The 19,881-nt window shown below is 38.1% G+C and overlaps 2 long non-coding RNA genes across 2 annotated transcripts in view; both read right to left on the bottom strand.

Annotated features, from left to right (window-relative positions):
• Positions 1 to 9,089, bottom strand: part of LOC116645022 — a 91,973-nt gene extending 82,884 nt beyond the window's left edge. Inside the window, exon 1 of the long non-coding RNA XR_004301872.1 lies at positions 8,920 to 9,089. This is a non-coding gene — a long non-coding RNA (uncharacterized LOC116645022). The remainder of the gene's footprint in view (positions 1 to 8,919) is intronic.
• LOC116645024 lies at positions 1,361 to 4,777 on the bottom strand. Its single transcript, XR_004301875.1, has 3 exons — positions 4,739 to 4,777; positions 2,229 to 2,361; positions 1,361 to 1,502 (listed from the first exon to the last, which is right to left on the bottom strand). It is a non-coding gene; the product is annotated as an uncharacterized LOC116645024 (long non-coding RNA).
• Positions 9,090 to 19,881: the final 10,792 nt, after the last annotated feature.

The following is a 19,881-nucleotide window of genomic DNA, read 5'->3' as shown; positions in this document are numbered from 1 at the left end:
AAAAAATGGATGAGGGAATGAATGATAAGCTAATAAAAATGACTCTCCTATACTCATCCTAGTTACTCAAAAGTATGAATGCTAAAGCTACTCCCAGGATACAATGAATCTCTGCTATGCCATTTAAGTAAGATTTTCAGACAAAGGAGAATTGAGTTTACTGATGATATTTAGTACCCGCATTTCTCAGAATTTCTGCTTTACTGTCAACTCCTATCAAAATAATTATGTAAACATCTCATTTTTTTATTAAATGAGTGTGTTCATTTCAGAGAGGAGTTCAGATCTTTTTCTAAATCGCCCAAGAAACTGAGTGACAATATGAGTCATCAAAAACATTAAGCCCACAGAATCTAACACTTCCAAGAAACCTTAAATTTTATATTAAAATTTCTATGCATAAAGAGCACAGCACAAGTGATGTGCAGAGACAGAAGCAACAGCAACCAGGTTTCGTGTCCTCTCTGGGGACGGTGGTAAAATATCATTTTCTCAGTATAGAAAAAGGGGAAGGTGAACAAGTCTTGAGCATGGTCTGCCTTTGGGGGTGACTTAAAGAACACAGGAAGAGTGCAGCTGGGTGGCTCAGTCGGTTAAGCGTCTGCCTTGGGCTCAGGTCATGGTCCCAGGGTCCCGGGATTGAGCCCTGCATCAGGCTCCCTGCTCAGTGGGGAGCCTGCTTCTCCCTCTGCCCCTCCCCCTGCTCATGCTTTCTCTCTCTTTCTCTATCAAATAAATAAATAACATCTTTTAAAAAAAGAACATGGGGAGGCCTAGACTGGAAGGGCATGCAATAGGGAAAGGTCAAAGCTTTCACTGTCCTCAAATTCTCATGCTCACTTCCATCAATTTTTTAAGGTAGCTTTAACAATCCATATGAAATACTAAGAAAAGATAAAAACAAAGAGGATAAAAAAAATGGCACCAAGGGAAAATGACAACAGAAGAAATTCCCTGAGGCCAGGACTGAAGTGACTACACAAGCTGCCTGCAGAGCAGGACCCCTGGACCCTTGCTAGATCACATACTGACCCTACCTTTTCCAGCATCCAGTGCTAGGAGGGCCTTGGGGGGCAGAGCCAGGAAGTCTGGGGTTCAGATGTAGCTAGATCAGGTGCATTCTTCATAGCACGGATGGGCAGTGTGGCCCAGGGCAGGCACTGCTTTCAAATCTAAGAGAACGTCCTCCGTGGGTCCTCATACAGAGGACACTGAGCAATGAAAGAAATCCAACAGCATCCTTACACTAAATGCAGCAGCATGTTTCATAAGACTGCTTCATATAAAATTACTCACTGTGGGCTGGGGCATTGTACTAAAGAGGCAATTCAATCAAAACAATGATTTGAGGGGCCAACAGCAGTAAGCAATCAATTAACGCACTTCTGGCTGGACCACATATGCTTCCAGTGGGGTGTGTCTACGTGTGAGTGTATGTGTGCAGGTACTCACATGTTTATAAATATCCTTTGTTCGTGGGAATGCAAGCTGATGCAGCCACTCTGGAAAACAGTACGGAGGTTCTTCAAAAAGTTGAAAATAGAGCTACCCTACGACCCAGCAATTGCACTACTGGGTATTTACCCCAAAGATACAAATGTAGGGATCCGAAGGGGCACATGCACCCCAATGTTTATAGCAGCAATGTCCACAATAGCCAAAGTATGGAAAAAACCTAGATGTCCATCAACAGATAAATGGATAAAGAAAATTTGTATATATATACAATGGAATATTATGCAGCCAACAAAAAAATGAAATCTTGCCATTTGCAACGACGTGGATGGAACTAGAGGGTATTACGCTAAGCGAAATAAGTCAATCAGAGAAAGACAAGCATCATATGATCTCACTGATATGAGGAATTTGAGAAACAAGGCAGAGGATTATAGGGGAAGGGAGGGAAAAATGAAACAAGATGAAACCAGAGAGGGAGACAAACCATAAGAGACTCTTAATCTCAGGAAACAAACTGAGGGTTGCTGGAGCAGAGGGGGGTGGGAGGGATGGGGTGGCTGGGTGATGGAATTGGGGAGGGTATGTGCTCTGGTTAGTGCTGTGAATTGTGTAAGACTGATGAATCAAAGACTTGTACCCCTGAAACAAACAATACATTATATGTTAATAAAAAAATAATAAAATAAAATAAATAAATATTTTTTGTTCAAGTGAGCTTTCCACAGAACTGGAGCAGCAGGGACCTTAAGGTAGCATTCCCTGAGAGTTACCTGGAATGCTGGTATCCTGCGTTGTGCCTCAGCTTGGAACAATAGGTCTAAATTGGGATGGACTATCATTCTTGTAGGAAAGTTGAGGTGTCGGCCCAACAGCACATACAGTGAATAGAGATCCTCTCAGTCCCTAAGGGAAAAGTCAAGAAGCTGCTCAGTATACAATTTTGAAAATATAGATGAAGGGACCAACAGCTCCCCAAAGTTCACCAGCAGGAGGTACATGGTTGAAACAAATGAACCTGAAAATTATACACACAGGCAAATCAATTATGCATGTCTTTTGCCATTTTTTTCTTTTAAGTCTCAGGAAAGCACCTCCAGAATGGTTCATCTTGAATAGCAGGTCATTCTCTGTACAGTAGAGGAGAATTGATTGCAAAATATATACCTAGAGAACTAAATAAGTTCATGTACTGCATATGATCAAAAATTATAAGGGGTGCCTGGCTGGCTCACTCCGTAGAGCATGCAACTCTTGATCTCGGGGTTTTGAATTTGAGCCCCATGTTGGGCGTAGAGATTACTTAAAAATAAACTATTTTTAAAATTATAAGCCAGTTGTATGACATGGATAGTTTTCAAAAAATGATGACTTTTGTTTTAGAGTGGGTACACCTGAGCCCCTCTGCTTGGCAAGAAATGATGTGGCCAGGGGCGCCTAGGTGGCTCAGTCAGTTAAGCATCTGCCTTCAGCTCAGGTCATGAGCCCTGCCATCAGGCTCCCCATTCAGCGGGGAGTCTGCTTCTCCCTCTGTCTCTCCCCTGCTCATGCTTGTGCATTTTCTCTCTCAAATAAGTAAATAAAATCTTAAAAAAAAAAAAAAAAATGATGTGGCCAGATGTGTATTCAAGGCATTGTCGGCTCATGGTACTTATACCATGCACTTCCGAAGAAAATAAGTGTACCTCTCTATTCTCTGCTTTGTTGTAATACTCTATGAAAACATAATATGCAGTTTAATATTTAATATTAATGTTTAATTTCTGTACTCATATATAAATCCACATACAATATATTAATGTAAATATATTATAGTAATTCTTAAATATTTAATATACAATTTTTCAAAACAGACCCCCTAAACTCTTCTGTAGGAATCTCACAGAGGACACAGTTCTTTATATTATTCTCTTAATGAGGAACCTGGCAAAAAAATTCCTTTCTGGGATTAGTACACAAAACAATTGTACCTCTTGAACAACTGGTCTATTTTTAAACATAAACTCGGTGAACTATGGAATTGTCCAGGTTACAATTTTTCGGTTAATTGTTAAAAAGTTTACTGCTGACTTTTTGGTCTATTTATAGCAAGTGTGTAGGTTTTTATAATATGCATATAATATTTTTGTCATTGTTTATCATTTAAAGTTTAAATTGTTTTTAATTTAATTTACTTTGAGTGATGTTTTGCTATATTTTCTTGGTGTGTTTTAAGTCTGCTTTAAATCTACAATAGTGGAATAGACTTCGCTTGCCTGTTTTCTCTTTATATCCAATATGGGATTAAGTAGTCTGCTTTATTTAAAAAAAAAAACAACAACAAGAAGGGGCGCCTGGCTGGCTCAGCTGGAGAAACACGCCACTCTTGATCTCGGGGTCAAGAGTTCAAGCCCCATATTGGGTATAGAGATTACTTAATAAAACTTAAAAAAAAAAAACCCACAAAATGTGGTGTACTTTTTTAATCAGATAACTAATAATCTAATCAGTGGAAGATCTGGAGGGCAAGAAAATAAATATATTGTGGATTTACATTTATATTACTTTGAAATAGAACTGAAGACAGCATAACTCCCAAATACCCATAAATTTTAAAAATAAAATTAAATTGATTTCCCTTAATGTGTTGGCTTTTTTGGTATGTGTATGGATTGTTTATTGTTGTTTTACCTAAAACTCTATCAGAGAAAGTCTAAATTTTAGTACACATAGAACATAACTAAGCATTCTAATCATTTTATTTACTCTTAATTTCTTAATTTTTTTGTCTGTCATACAGAAATCATTTTCTCCAACTACTATATCCCAAAATAACCCTCAATAGATTTATCGTAATATTACTGTATGTTTTGGCAGCCATTAGAACATAGAATGAATTTAAAAGGGATATGAATATGGTGATATTTTTTAAGTCTTCCAATATTTGGTAACTCAGTTCTCTAATTTATTCACACTTGGAATATAAGTATTTAATAGGAACAGGTCAAATAAAAATATTCAAATAACTTCCTTAAACTTCCATCTCAAAATTTCTAGTATAGCAATTTTTTCAAAGTGTTTACTATAACATCAATTTTGTATTTTTAATGCTTTTATAGCAAATAGTTGATAACATTAATGATTTTGTCTAGTTAGATAGTACCTTCAATATCACTTTAAGATATTTTTAACTTCCATCCAAAGTTTTTCTTCACTATCAAATACAGTTTCCATACATGTTGAAGGCCGTATGTAGATATTTCCACTTCAGAAAATGACTTAAGAAAGAAGAAAATCGGGGTACCTGGGTGGCTCAGTCATTAAGCGTCTGCCTTCGGCTCGGGTCATGATCCCAGGGTCCTGGGATCGAGCCCCGCATCGGGCTCCCTGCTCGGCGGGAAACCTGCATCTCCCTCTCCCTCTGCCCCTGCTTGTGTTCCCTCTCTCGCTGTGTGTCTCTCTGTCAAATAAATAAATAAAATCTTCTTAAAAAAAGAAAGAAGAAAATCTTTTTTGTGGAACTGTTCTCCAAATTCAAAAAGCAAAATAGGGGTGCCCAGGAGGCTCAGTCAGTTAAGCAGCCAACTCTTGATTTCAGTTCAGGTCATGATCTCAGGGTCGTGAGGTTGAGCCTCACATGGGGCTCCACACTCAGTGTGGAGTCTGCTTAAGATTCTCTCTGTCCCGCTCCCTCAGCCCCTCCCCCATTCACTCACTCTCTCTCTTTCTCTCAAATAAACAAATAAAGTCTTTAAAAAAAATAAAAGGGCAAAATAAACAACCAAAGGCCTACAAGCCTAAGAGACAGAGTGGCAGGCACATGTGGATTCAACAGTTTTCTTTAATGAATGCTATGTTAGGGGCGCCTGGGTGGCTCAGCTGGTGAAGCACCTGCCTTCGGCTCAGGTCATGATCCCAGGGTCCTGGGATCGAGCCCCGCATCGGGCTCCCTGCTCAGCCGGGAGCCTGCTTCTCCCTCTCCCACTCCCCCTGCTTGTGTTCCCTCTCTCGCTGTGTCTCTCTCTGTCAAATAAATAAATAAAATCTTTAAAAAAAAAAAAAATGAACACCATGTTGTTTGAACCTATTGAATTATCCAGAGTCCGGACATATTGCTGGACAATCATTACCCAAACAACATGGAAAAGATGGAAATAGGGGAGCAAAAGGAAGCAAATGTGAACAAAATGAAATTGAGGGAGAAGATTAACCTGTTAAAACAAATATGCTGTAACTTCTAAGAAGCAACTGCAGAGCTTTTGTACATGATGCCTTCCAATGGTGAAGAGGTGGCACAGAAATATTTTCTTCATTAGTAAAACCAAGCTTTAAGCAGCCAAGAGTATTCTTTTGCACTTTTTATGGTGACAAGAATAGTCAGGGTGGGAGTTTAAGATTATGAGACTAATTCCGCAATCACATGTAAAGAACAGTTTCATTGTCTTACAGTCACATTTCACTCAGGACATGAAAACCCAAACTGAGGCCTAGTTTCCAACGCTCGCACTAAAGTTTTGTTTTTCCTGTTGTTTGTTTCTTTGTTCTAAATCCTTGGGGCACCTGCTGGCTCAGTCAGTAGAGTGTGTGAGTCTTGGTCTCAGGGTTATGAGTTCGAGCCCCACCTTGGGTGTAGAGACTACTTAAAAATAAAATCTTTAAAAATAATTAAATAAATAAATCCTACCCTGGTACAAGAACAATATGGTAAAAAAAAAAAAAAAAATCAAGACTTTATTGGGCAACCCTATATAATTGGAACATATAGACTGTATTTGGTCTTTGTGGTTCCAATAATCAGGAAAATGAACCTATGCAAATACATTCGTCAGGCCTCAGAAAGCGAACTTAGCAACTGACATATAAAGATACACCTTGAGCGTGACCTGAGATCCAGGCACTCTCAGTATACAGCTTAAAAGCACTTTATAAATGAAAAGTATTATTATATTTTACTGTAATCAATATGAGCAAAATCAGTAAGGTGAGGAAATAAAGGATTTGTTCCAGGGCCACTAATATAAATTTCAGTATAAATAGTAATTGAATTTTTCTGTCACCTGAAAAACTATGTACCTCTGCCTAGTACCTGAACTAATTACTTCAAAATAGTTGGATATAGTACATGTTTTATTGACCTTTAGTGAAAAGCTATGCAGCAATCTCAGAACCAACTCCAAAATTAAGAATGAAAGATAAAAATGTATATTGAAAAGAATCTTCTTTCAAATGAGAATAAAAATGAAAAACTCCAGCTTTGGTTTGGTTTCTACCAACTGAATCTCCATTGTTCCAATTATTTCTGTAGTTCCAAATCTACAACTAGATAGTCTTCCAAACTCGCAAAAACATCCTTAATCTTTTTAGTTCTCTCTCATTTCCCTGGATTCCAGGAGATTCAAAAAAACAACTACAGAGATGGAAAAGATGTTCGTTGTCTTAGCTTTGTCCACAGAGAAAGGATAGTTGAGGCCTAGAAGATAGATACTCCCCAAAGAAGGAGGAAAAGAGCAGATGTTCTGGAAATAGGAGTAACAGAACATGCACATTTAGAAAAGTGGGAAAAAAGAGTAGCGAGACAAGGAGCAGTCCAGGGGAGAGAAGACAACCCAGAATCGATGTCACAAGAGCCGACTGTTTTGAGAAGCAGGGAATGGTCAAAAATGTTGAAATCTACAGAGATGCTATGGAGAATGGACACTGAGCAAAGGCCACTGTATACGGTTAAAACAATATATTAATAATATTCTAGAACAGTCTCAGTGAAAATATACAGAATGAATTTAGATCATAAGGATATGAAGGAGACACGTAGACGTAAGATGTTGACTATTCATCCTAGAACTGTGGTAGTAAAGCAAGTACGGTAGTCCCCATTCCCCCATATGTTCCAAGACCCCCAGTGGATGCCTGAAACTGCAGAGAGTACCCAACCCTACAGACACTGTTTCTCCTCTACATACATACCTATGATCAAGTTTCATTTATAAATTAGGGCAAGTAACAGTGATAACTAATAAAATAGAACAGTGATAACATTATGCTATAATAAAAGTTAAGTGAATGTGATATCTCTCTCTCTCTCAAAATATCATATTGTACTGCACTCTTTCCTTGGGATGATGTGAGATGATAAAATGCCTACACGAGGAGATGAAGTGAGGTGAATGGCGTAGGCACCGTGACCTAGAATATGGTGCTATTGACCTTCTGACAGTAAGTCAGGGGGAGGCTCATCTGCTTCCAGATCATGGTTGACCACCAGTAACTGAAATTGCAGAAAGCAAATCTGCAGGTAATGGGGGACTAGTGCAAAATGCTGGGGCAGAAGCTACACTCAGATGAAAACAGATCATCGTAAGACACAATTCACATCCCTCCTCAGTTTGGGGTGCATTTATCTTTGCCCTAGATTTATCAGCTATTTACTTATTCCCTGACTTTTCATGTCATGACTATTCTAAATATAACAATCTGTGTTATTTAAAAATATGCACTGGGACTTATTCACCTAGATATAGTATGAAGTACCGATAGTGACACATTTTGAAAGAGCCCTTGAGCTACTTTTATTTAAAGGCAATTCAATGACTATGACTCTCAAATAGTAAATACATAGCACAGGTACATGCTAGTTCAATTTTCTTCACAATTATATGATACTTTTTAAACTATTATGCTTTGCACTCTGTTTTTAAAATTTCACTCAAGAGTTACATATTATTCTACTGGATTACCATAATAAATTCAAAATGAAATTGAAAAAAATACACTACAAATAAAATCCAAAGGATATTAAAATTCTATTTAAAAGGCACTGTGCAACACCATAAATTACATCCCTTTCTCCTGCACTCAGAAATAAAATTAATGAGGGGCGCCTGGGTGGTTCAGTCAGTTGAGCGTCTGCCTTCAGCTTAGGTCATGATCCCAGGGTCCTGGGATCGAGGCCGCAGAGGGCTTCCTGCTCAGCAGGGAGTCTGCTTCTCCCTCTGCCTCTGCCTCCCCCTATCCCCTTTACTGTCTCTCTCTCTCAAATAAATAAATAAAATCTTTAAAAAAAAAAAAAAGAAAATTAATGAGAAATAGTCCCCAGATATCTCTACCAACCCCTCCTGTATGCCTATTATGTAAACTAACGGCTTCTCATTTCTCCTTGTAGGAATTTTAACTATACAAGAGCCTAAAATTTGGGTGAGTGGCCACTCGGTGACTTCTAAAAAATTCAGTCACATTATTGCTGTAAGTGTACATCGATATATAATACCATAAGACAAATATATTTTATTCTATATTTTATTGTTATAGGGGGTGGGGAAAGGAGAGTGACATGGTGGCTAGGTAGAAGGAGGCACTGAGAAAGGTAAACTATCAGTTGTTACAGGGAAAAGTAAATTATAGTTGCCCATGACATTTGTCGCTAATTATAACAATCATCTTCCTAGACAACAGGAGGATAATGATACTCAATCAAGAGCAAGTACTCACAATTTCCTCTCCAAGCTCCACAGCCCCATCGGTTTCAGCTCCTCTGTCCTCCTCCAAGTGGGAACAGGATCATTCTTTCTTGAATTGGTTCTAAACCATCCTTTAACCCTTTTTTCTAGCCCATGATCAAAGAGCTCTTTGTCTTGGCATTGAGCAATCTGATTGAAAAAACTGACAAAGGAAGAGAGAAAAGAAGGAATCTATTCAAACTAGGAAGATACATATGAAGAATAAAAGCAAATTATAGACATCTAAAAACAATACATTGCCATAAATAAAATATGATGAAAGCACAGTTAGGAGTTGACTTATGCTGTGCTGAATAATTCTCAAGGCATAATATACAAGAGAATTTCTAATCTTTGTCTTGAGCCTAAAATATGTCTGAAGCTACGTACTTCAATGCTAACCCTTAAACGAAAAAACACACCTGAAAACATAATTACTGAAGACTAGACAAATACTACTCTAAATAACATTGTCTCCAATTTGCCACTACAATTTTCATGTACTTTTATATGTGTGTGAAGTATGTACTCAAAATATATACTCAATTCTCACACACTTTCTATAATAAGGGCAATTTTTGAAGCATATAAGCAAATATAAGTTAACCAGACACTTTCATAAAGCTTGAAATACCACATGGTATAATGCCCTAAATGTATAAACCAGGGAAAAGCTCTGTGCTCTGATTTTGGGTTGATAAAATATAGTTATCATAGACCTCAACCACATCAAGAAATATACAGTAAATGCTGACCAGAGGTTCTCATTGTGCAATGAGGATAGATCAAAGTGAAGTAAGTTTAAATTGCAGTAGGTGCAATTTTGAGCAAACAAGAAGCAATCTTTGATATGTCAGAAAAATCTACAAAGGGTGGTAATGGATTTAGCTTGATCTGTGAATGAAAGAAACAGCCACTCATTACTGTCACCGCTATCATATTCACCATGGCCAACCCTGGCACCATCATCATCGTCAGTATTTATATTCAAAATCCCTACGTAGTCCCTAATATCATAAACAATTATCATACACTGGGTAATTCACTTGCTAGGACATGTTCAAGTAAAACAATGTTCGAGGCAGGGACAGATCCAGTTCGTGTGGGACTCGAAGCTTATACATTCTAGGGGGTCCCACTTTAAGAGAAAAATACAAAATTGTGGATACAAAATTAGGCATAAACATAAATATTTGGAATGAAAAAAATCAACTGCCACAGATTTCAGAATGTAAAAGCTGACAAATACCACAAACATTACAAACTCTAGGAAAACACATTTTTACAAATAACCTGTCAGACCAACACTGCGATAAGCTTTGCCTACATTTTCTGGCCTCAACTTCTTTGATTCCCTCTTTTGTAAAGATGCTAGAGAGCTAATTTAGTCTCTACTTGAACACGGTTTATAACATTTTCTTTCCTTTTTTTTTTTTTAATTTTTATTTATTTGACAGAGAGAGAGAACGAGAGAGGGAACACAGGCAGGGGGTAGTGGGAGAGGGAGAAGCAGGCTTCCTGTGGAGCAGGGAGCCCAATGTGGGGCTTGATCCCAGGACCCTGGGATCATGACCTGAGCTGAAGGTAGATGCTTTACGACTGAGCCACCCAGGCGCCCCCATTTTATTTTCTTCTTATTAATATTTTAGAAATGACTCTTTTTTGCTTTTTGATGCATTATCGGTAATTTACTTTTTTTATTTTTGCATTATCAGTAACTTAAAGTTTTGTTGATAACTTGGGAAAACTTGTCAGGTCTTTGTACACATGAGCATAGAATTTAGAACAATTTTGTGCAGACAAGGTCCTGGGTCTATAGATTTATATATTGTAAACCGTATTTTTCCTCCAATGGCCACACAGGTCCATGCTCAATGCCATAGCATATGTTCCTATGGCTTTGATATTTCCCATCAAGAAGCAAGTGACAACAGTAGGCAGCAGAAGTAATCCCAGAAGTCATTCCTAAAGCAAGATGACCAGTACTGATTTGATGATACTTGAAAGCAACTATGAATCACATAAACAAATACCAATGAACCCAAACTAAACATATCCCTGGCTCAGCTTCTCTTTCTGTTATCCCTAAAAATATCATTTGACATTAAGAAATGTTTGGGGCTAGGGCGCCTGGGTGGCTCAGTTGGTTAAGCAACTGCCTTCGGCTCAGGTCATGATCCTGGAGTCCTGGGATCGAGTCCCACGTCGGGCTCCCTGCTCAGTGGGGGGTCTGCTTCTCCCTCTGACCCTCTTCCCTCTCGTGCTCTCTGTCTCTCATTCTCTCTCTCTCAAATAAATAAATAAAATCTTTAAAAAAAAAACAAAAAACAAAAAAAAACAAAAAAGAAATGTTTGGGGCTAATATTTATTATGTTGATTGTATATTAGGAGCATATATATGCATATGTCAAAATGTATTAAATTATATACTTGAAATATACTCACTTTATTGTATGTCAGTTACAAATTTGTTTTTTTTTTAAGATTTTATTTATTTATTTCAGAGAGAGAGAGAGCGTGCAAGCATGAGTGAGGGGAGGAGCAGAGGGAGAAGCAGACTCCCCGCTAAGCAGGGAGCCCAATGCGGGGCTGGATCCCATATCTCTGGGATCATGATCTGAGCCAAAGGCAGATGCTTAACCAACTGAGCCACCCAGGTACCCACAAATTTGTTTTTATAAGCAATGTATCAGTCCACATCTAATCAGGGTACAGAAAACACACAGTCGCTTGAACAGAGAAGTTTTGATAGAAAGAAAAATTGATGATTGAGTGTTGTGAGCTCTTTTCCCGGTAGCCCTGCAGGGTCCCTGTATTCTATATGAATGCATAGCATGGTATGACTAATCTAAGAGTCTTTCATAAATAAAGTTGGCATAACTCTGAAAAAAGAATAATTAACTAATGAGGACAATGATAAAGTTGTAAGGAAATTTTTTTAAAAATGTAAGTTTGAGGGAGAATATTTAAGGAGGAACAAACTTGGAAGTGGTGCCCTCCTCAAGGCTGAATGAAGACCATATTGGAAAAGTTGGTCTTACCACACACAGCATGGCAGAGAAGTTAGCTGGATTGCCTAAACCAGAGATGGTCCATGGGTGTTAAGCAGTAGGAATGAATGAGTGAATGAATGAATGAATGAATGACCAACCTCTCCCAGTTGCAGGTGAAACAATGCTGGTGAATGAGAGCACAAAAGGAGTCAACAATGAAAAGGGGAACCCTATTACACTGTTGGTAGGAATGCAAGCTGGTACAGCCACTCTGGAAAATGGTATGGAAGTTTCTCAAGACGTTAAAAATACAGCTACCCTACAACCCAGCAATTGCACTACTAGGTATTTACCCCAAAGATACAGATGTAGTGAAAAGAAGGGCCACATACACCCCAATGTTCATAGCAGCAATGTCCACAACAGCCAACCTGTGGAAGGAGCCAAGATGCCCTTCAACAGATGAATGGATAAAGAAGATGTGGTTCATATATACAACGGGATATTACTCAGCCATCAGAAAAGATGAATACCCACCATTTGCAATGATGTGGATGGAACTGGAGGGGATTATGCTAAGTGAAATAAGTCAAGCAGAGAAAGTCAATTATCATATGGTTTCACTCATATGTGGAACATAAGGAATAGCGTGGAGGACCACAGGGGAAGGGAGGGAAAACTGAATGGGAAGAAATCAGAGATGGAGACAAACCATGAGAGACTCTGGACTCTGGGAAACAAACTGAGGGTTGAAGAAGGGAGGGGGGTTGGGGGATGGGATGATGGGTATTAAGGAGGGCACATGTGGTGATGAACACTGGGTGTTATATGCAACTAATGAATCGTTGAACACTACATCAAAAATTCAGGATGTATTACATGTTGGCTAATTTAACATAATAAAAAAATATTAAATAAATAAATAAAGGAGTCAAGAATGGAGCTCCAGTGGCACAATCGGTTGGCGTGCAGCACTTATACAAAAGGAGTCAAAACGTTAGGGGTCACACTCACTGAGGGGGTGCTGTGCAGCAAGAGATATGCAGTGTCTTGTCAGGAGGACTGTGGAGAATGACCCTACGGGATACAAATGGGAAGAGGTTGGTGGGATGTTGTGTAGAGGAGGTTGGAGTGTTGGAACCCTGTTGACCAAAAGGCCTGAGTGACACCTGGAGAACATGGCGTCCACCTCAGCAGAACCACAGTGAGGGCAGTGGCCAGGGCAGTGAGCTTTCTGAGGAACTGAGTCCTCCGTGTGTGTTACGGGGGCCGTGAGATGCTGACAACCGTACAGCAGGGGAAAGGGACAACACAGCACAGACTGGAACTGTCGAGTCTGCAATTGTGAAAGAGTTGAAGTGTTACCAGCCTGCCACAGAGGTCTGTGTGTGTGTAGATGTATGTATACAGAAATATGTGGGGGTGTGCATGTGAGCGTGTGAGATCTCTTTTTCGGGGAATAGACATTTTATATCCGGAGCAGTGGGTGTCCCTTCCTCATGATTCAATTCTTCCATACGGCGACTTGGTGGAGCATCACATGCTCTATTTCCACATGTGGAAATTGTTCCAAATGAAAATTCAGGATGATGTAGTACAACACATGTACCCTGTGTGTAAAAATGAGCCTTGCACCACAGGAAAGGAACTCTAAAATTATGAAACTCAAAGCATATACAGAGCTGCTGACACACCAGCCATCCTCCCCTTTGGAGACCTTTGCTCCAGAATATAAACAAATCCTCTCTGGAGATCCCCAAATCTCCCCTCTATATAATCACCTGGAATATAAACAAATGTAAACAAAATGGCTCTGGGGAGATAAATCACTATCTCTCCCTGGATATCTCTATCTTTATAGTTCTATTCAATCATCCTTTAACCCGGGTGCCAGAGTTCTTTGCTCAAAAGCCCTCACTGCAAAAATGTGAAAATATACACAGAGCATTGACTCCCAACAGGAACCAGGAAGAAAATTCACTCCTCTATAGTGTCCCCCAGTGACTTCTTTTGACAAAGCTTATTATCACGCTTGCTGCAAAGGAGAAAAGTTTAAAGCTCCATTCTCACAGAGCAGGTAAAGAAGAGTTGATTTTGAGCTGAGAGGTAATAAATTGATCACTGGAACACCTAATAAAAATATTATAAACTTTACGCCTGTAAGTTTGAGAAGTAGATGAAATGAACAAATTCCTTAAAAGACACAAACTACTAAAGGTCACACAAGAGGACACCGTCTCTAGAGCACTGTATCAATTAAGAAATTTAATTTGTAATTTAAAATCTTCCCACAAAGAAAATTCCATATCTAACGGCTTTATAGGCCAGTTCTTTCAAAACTGAAGGGAGAAATAAATACTTTCCAACTCATTCTGTGATAATAGCATTATACTGAATCCAAAATCAAATGCATTACAGGAAAAGATAACTATAGACCAGTATCCCCCATGAACACAGATGCAACAAGTTTTTAACATTTTAGTAAATCAAATCCAACTGTGTGTATAGATAGATAGATAGATAGATAGATAGATAGATAGATAGACAGATAGATAGTGATATATAAGTATATTTTAAAGATAATGCATCATAACTAAGTAGAGTTTATCCCAGAATACCAGTCTGGTTTAACATGAAAAATCAATGTCATTCACTGTATTAACTGATAAAGACATATACATACAATTTCAATAGATGCAGAAAAAATAATTTGGCAAAACCCAAATCCATTCCTGGTTTAAAACAAACAAACAAACAAACAAAAAACACAACTTTCAGGTAAGTAGCACCAGAAGGAAACTTCTTCAACATGATAATAGACAGCTACAAAAAATGTACAGCTAATGTATTTAATGTTAAGTATTGAGTGCTTTTCCCCTAAAATCTGAACAAAGAAATGGCATCTGCTTTCACTACAACTCATCATTTTACTGGAGTTTAAGCCAGTGTAATAAGATAAGAAAAAAGAAATAAAAATCATCCAGATTGAAAAGGAAGAAGTTAAACTACCATTAATCCCAAATGACAAGATCATCTATGTAGAAAATCCTGTGAAATCTACCCCCAAAAATCTAGAACTAAAAATTGGGTTTAACAAGGTCATGAGATCCAAGATCAATACAAAAAAAAAAAAAACAACTACTATAATTTTATAGACTGTTAATAAATATTCAAAAGTTGGAATTGAAAGAAGTGATACCATTTAGACAAATGTCAAAAACAGGAAATATTTAAATATAAGTATGACAAAGATATGCAAGACCTGTACACTGAGAAATACAGAACTTTGCAGAGAGAAAGTAAAGAACACCTAAATAAATGGAGAGATGCAATGAGTTCACAGATCAGAAAACTCAATATAATCAGATTACCAAATCTCCTCAAATTGATGTAGAGATTCAGTGTACTCCCAATAAAAATCTCAGCAGGCTTTCTTGTAGGAATTGACAAAGGGACTCTAAGATTTCTGTGAAAATTCAGAAGATCTAACATATCCAAAACTACTTTGGAAAAAAAAAAAAGAACAAATTCGAAGGATTTATACTGTCTAACTTCAAGACTTATTATAAAACTATAGGAATCAAGACAATGTGGGGGCGCCTGGGTGGCTCAGTCGGTTAAGCGGCTGCCTTCGGCTCAGGTCATGATCCCAGGGTCCTGGGATCGAGTCCCGCATCGGGCTCCTTGCTCAGCAGAGAGCCTGCCACTCCCCCTGCTTATGCTCTCGCTCTCTCTCTCTCTCTCTCTCTCTCTGTGTCAAATAAATAAATAAAATCTTTAAAAAAAAAAAAAGAAAAAAAAAAGACAATGTGGAATTAGCATACGGAGAGATAACCATATCAAGGAAACAGAGTAGTTTATTTCAGAGAGAAACCCACACACATGTGGTCAAAAGCTTTTTAACAAAGTTTTAAGGGAGAGAAAGAACAATATTTTAACAAATTGTGCTGGAATAATCAGATATTTACATTGCAAAGAATAAAAAATAACTTTGAGCCATTCGTAATACCACATTCAAGTTTGCAGAGGAATTACAATGGGAAACAACACAATATTTTGCAGTGGTGTTATGGTTAATAATTTGGTTTTGGTGAGGGATTTTGTGTATATCCATATATCAAAACATAGCAAATCGTATACTTAAAATATGTGCAGTTTGTTGAATATCAATTATACTTCAATAAAGCTGCTTTAAAAGCTCATACATTTATCTATGCTTAACAATTAAATGTCTTTTTAACACATGGTTCACATACACGAGTGCATATCAGATATATTTAACAGAGACTTGTATTCATAAAACAGAATTGCTATTGTCATCATTGTTGCTTCTGATCGCAAGTTTATACTAACACTTTAAAAAAGATGAAATACTTCCACATGTGCAAATAGTGTTCCAAGTGAAAAAGCGCTGTTTGGTGGAAATCAAGAAGAGATTTTGTGTGCTTGGGCCTACTATCCATATCGCTGGGCTTCATTTAGTTGGAGAGAATAACAGAGCTGACTGGCCACCAAAGAAATACTATCATCACCACAGATACCTCCCCAGTTGTTCTCACTGAGGATCAGCTAGGACCTTGACCCCAGTTTCAGAAATGTGAACTCCCATAATTTGATCTATGAAACAGTAGAATAAATCAGACTCCCAACAGTAAGGGATTTTATTTATTTCTTTTAAAAGATTTTATTTATTTATTTGAGAGAGAGCAAGTGAGAGAGAGAGAGAGAGAACACGCAGGGGGAGGGAGAGGGAGAAGCAGACTCCCAACTGAGTAGGGAGCCTGATGCAGGGCTCCATCCCAGGACCCTGGGATCATGACCTGAGCCGAAGGCAGACACTTAACCGACTCAGCTACCCAGGTGCCCCAACTGTAAGGGATTTTAGATAGCATCTAATCAAACCCTTTATACTCTAAGTGAAGAAACTGAGGTCAAGAGAGATGAAATGACCCGTCCAAGTCTTGGTAATGGCAGAGTCAAGGATCCCAGGATTCTTATGACCAAATCCTGTGCCTTTTTCTTACCACCCCAGCATCATCCTTTGAGAACTTTTCCCCCAAAATACCCATTAATCATATCCATATAGAAAAGCACCTTTTTACATTTTGCTTTACTTAAGTACATTTTTGTTTAATCATAATGAAAAATATCCCTGCAATCTTTTCTATTGTCAAACCCATCTGCAGACTCCAGATTTGACCTTTTGGAAAATTAGCTATTTAATTTATACACACTCGGGACAATGTCCCCTGATTTGGTTCCTATCTCCTTCTAACTCATTTTTCATTATCCATGGCAAAGACAATAGTCTCTGTCCTTCATCTAGAATAACTGTTTTGAAACCCTCTTTTAAAATAAAAGCACCAGGTTAAGAGTAGTTTCTATAACAACAGACTCTTTAAGTATAAGAAAAATATGCAAAATCCCAGGGACCTCTTAATCATATTAGTACAATCCAGGTAGAATTAAATTAATTTTATATTTAAATACTCCTTTTTTTTCTTTCTGATTTCAAAAGCATTTTATGTTCACTAAAGAAACTGTAGAAAACAGAGAAAAGCTTTAGAAAGATAAAAATTACCCATAAACTGATTAACTAGCTATAGCCACTTTTAATATTTGGCATTTACTCAATTGTTTAAGTAGATAGATACACATATAACCAAAGGTATTTAACTAAAAAGCTACAGATATAAGTCCTATCACATATAAATTTTGTATCTTTTTTTCAATTTACATAATAATCCTTTTCCCACCACTAAAAGTATTTGTAATACTGTTAAGAAATGCACATTGTTCAACCACGTTGCTATATTTATTATTTAATCTTTCTCTCACTGCTGGACCTATATGTACTTTTCAAGCTTAAGTGAGGCCAATTATGTGCATGTCAATCTTTATTAGCATTTCTGATTTTTCTTCATAGGATGTATTTCTGGACAACATTTTTTAAAGGTTCAAAATTTACCAATAATACATGATCACATAAGCTAATTCAAGCCTACATAAAGTTCTTCTTTATTTTTAATTTTTTTTATAAAGTTCTTCTTTGAAAGGAATGTGTGCCAAGTGCACTTGGAAAGTAAGAATGGAATGCATATAAAATGTCTTTTCCATGCATAAGTAGCTAGCAGGAAGAGCAGCTAATTTTAAACATTTTGCCTTATTTCCCTTTATAGTAATAGTGGAATAATATTTGCACACAGATTCCCAGTATCTGGACATTATGGTGGATTTGAAAGTGAAAAACTGTCATTGCCTAAAAGACTAGTTCCTAGAAGATCTATTTAAGATAAATTTTTAATAAAGGCATCAGCACATGGTGTCACCATGGTGATAAAAGGAAGCTGGGAATACCATCTGATGGAATATAGGTTGAATAAAAAATAGGTTGGTGATACAGTAGAAGAGGTTCGGCCAAAGAAAGGATCAGAAGCAAAAGCAGAGGGTGTCTCTAATGAAGGGGAAAAAAATCAAGAATCACAGGGGTATTCGCTTCCAATTAAATCATGTAAACGCCACATTTAGTTTTCTCTCGCAGTTTGTGTCTAGTTATTAAACCTCGGGCTAGCTAAGCAGTCCACAGTTCATCTTCCTGGCCATCAGTGAGCAAATCTCAAAAACAAGAGACAAAACGATCTTTCCCAAGGACGCTTCTTACAGTGCACCGCGTGGCTTTGTTGTTGTGAACGCTAATTCTATCAGGGCCCAGGGATGGAAATGGGTGAGCCTGCTTCTTCACCTCAAGCTGCTGGCTACACTCAGACATTCTCAAGGTATAATCAGACCACGGCCTAAGAAGATAGAACAAAAGAGGGCTTTAAAGAAAAATAATGATTCTTTCCCCCTGCTCATTCCTGGGGCTGACAATCTGTGGGGATGTTGTTTGGGCATAATTAGCTGGAGAAAATGTTCATTATGGTTTTGTTTTTTTTTTTTCTCCCCTTCAAAGGAGAGGCAGAATAGGAAGATGGCAAGAACGTGGGCCTGACTGCTGTGTCTTTCACTTTACAGAAATCTGTGGTTGGGACAAAGGTGCTTAAAATTTCTCCAAGTCTCAGCTTCTTCGTCTGTCAAATGAGGTTAATGCCTCACAGAGCTATCGTCAGGATTAAAGCACCTAATAGAGCACTTAGTACATAATGAACACCTGAGAAATTATAGTATGCATTATTATTAGTGTTCTGTATGGATGAGCTTGGGAGATACGAAAATATTTCCGAAGTATCATTAATTTATAATCATATGGTACAAAGGGGATCAAAATCTAAGACGGTATGATAGTTACTAGGGAGAAAAATTTTTAGTCAATGCTCTTTTATTTTTCTTAAATATTTCAATTGTGCTTGCCTGAAATACATTGGCCAACATACACATCAACTTGCAGACTGAGGATTCTACCACAATTATTTTCAGCCCCTGGAATTGTGCTCTCTCAGCCTAAGAAGGAAATATGCACAAATTTCTGTTTAAAATGATGCACTAAATCAGTACTTCCCACACATTAATGTTCATACGAAGTCACCTGGGGATCTTGCTAAAACACAGATTTGGAATCAATGGGTCCAGGGTGGGTCTTGAGATTCTGCATCTCTAACAAGTTCATAGGTGATGCTGAAGGGCTGGCCTACACACCACACCCTGGGGCAAGGGACTAAACCAGTGGCTCTCCACTGGGAGTGATTTGGGGCCCCCAGGGGCCATTTGGTAATGCCTGGAGACATTTTTGGTTGTTACAGCTCGGGGGAGGTACCGCTGGTGTCTCATGGGCAGAGGCCAGGGAGGCTGTTGGACATTCTACAAGGCCCAGGACAGTCCCAACCACAAAGAATTATCATCGTCCAAAATGTCAATATTGTCCAAAATATCAGTAGTGCCAAGGCTGAAAAACTCTGGACTAAACAAACCTGTGGATCTTCTCCACTTAATGTAAACATATTGTCATGAGGAATAAAATATAT

This window comes from Phoca vitulina, unplaced genomic scaffold, assembly GCF_004348235.1.
Source record: "Phoca vitulina isolate PV1807 unplaced genomic scaffold, GSC_HSeal_1.0 scaffold31, whole genome shotgun sequence".
Classification (NCBI taxonomy): domain Eukaryota; kingdom Metazoa; phylum Chordata; class Mammalia; order Carnivora; family Phocidae; genus Phoca; species Phoca vitulina.
Note: the sequence above shows the minus strand (reverse complement) of the source record. Positions and strands in the feature narration are given on the sequence as shown.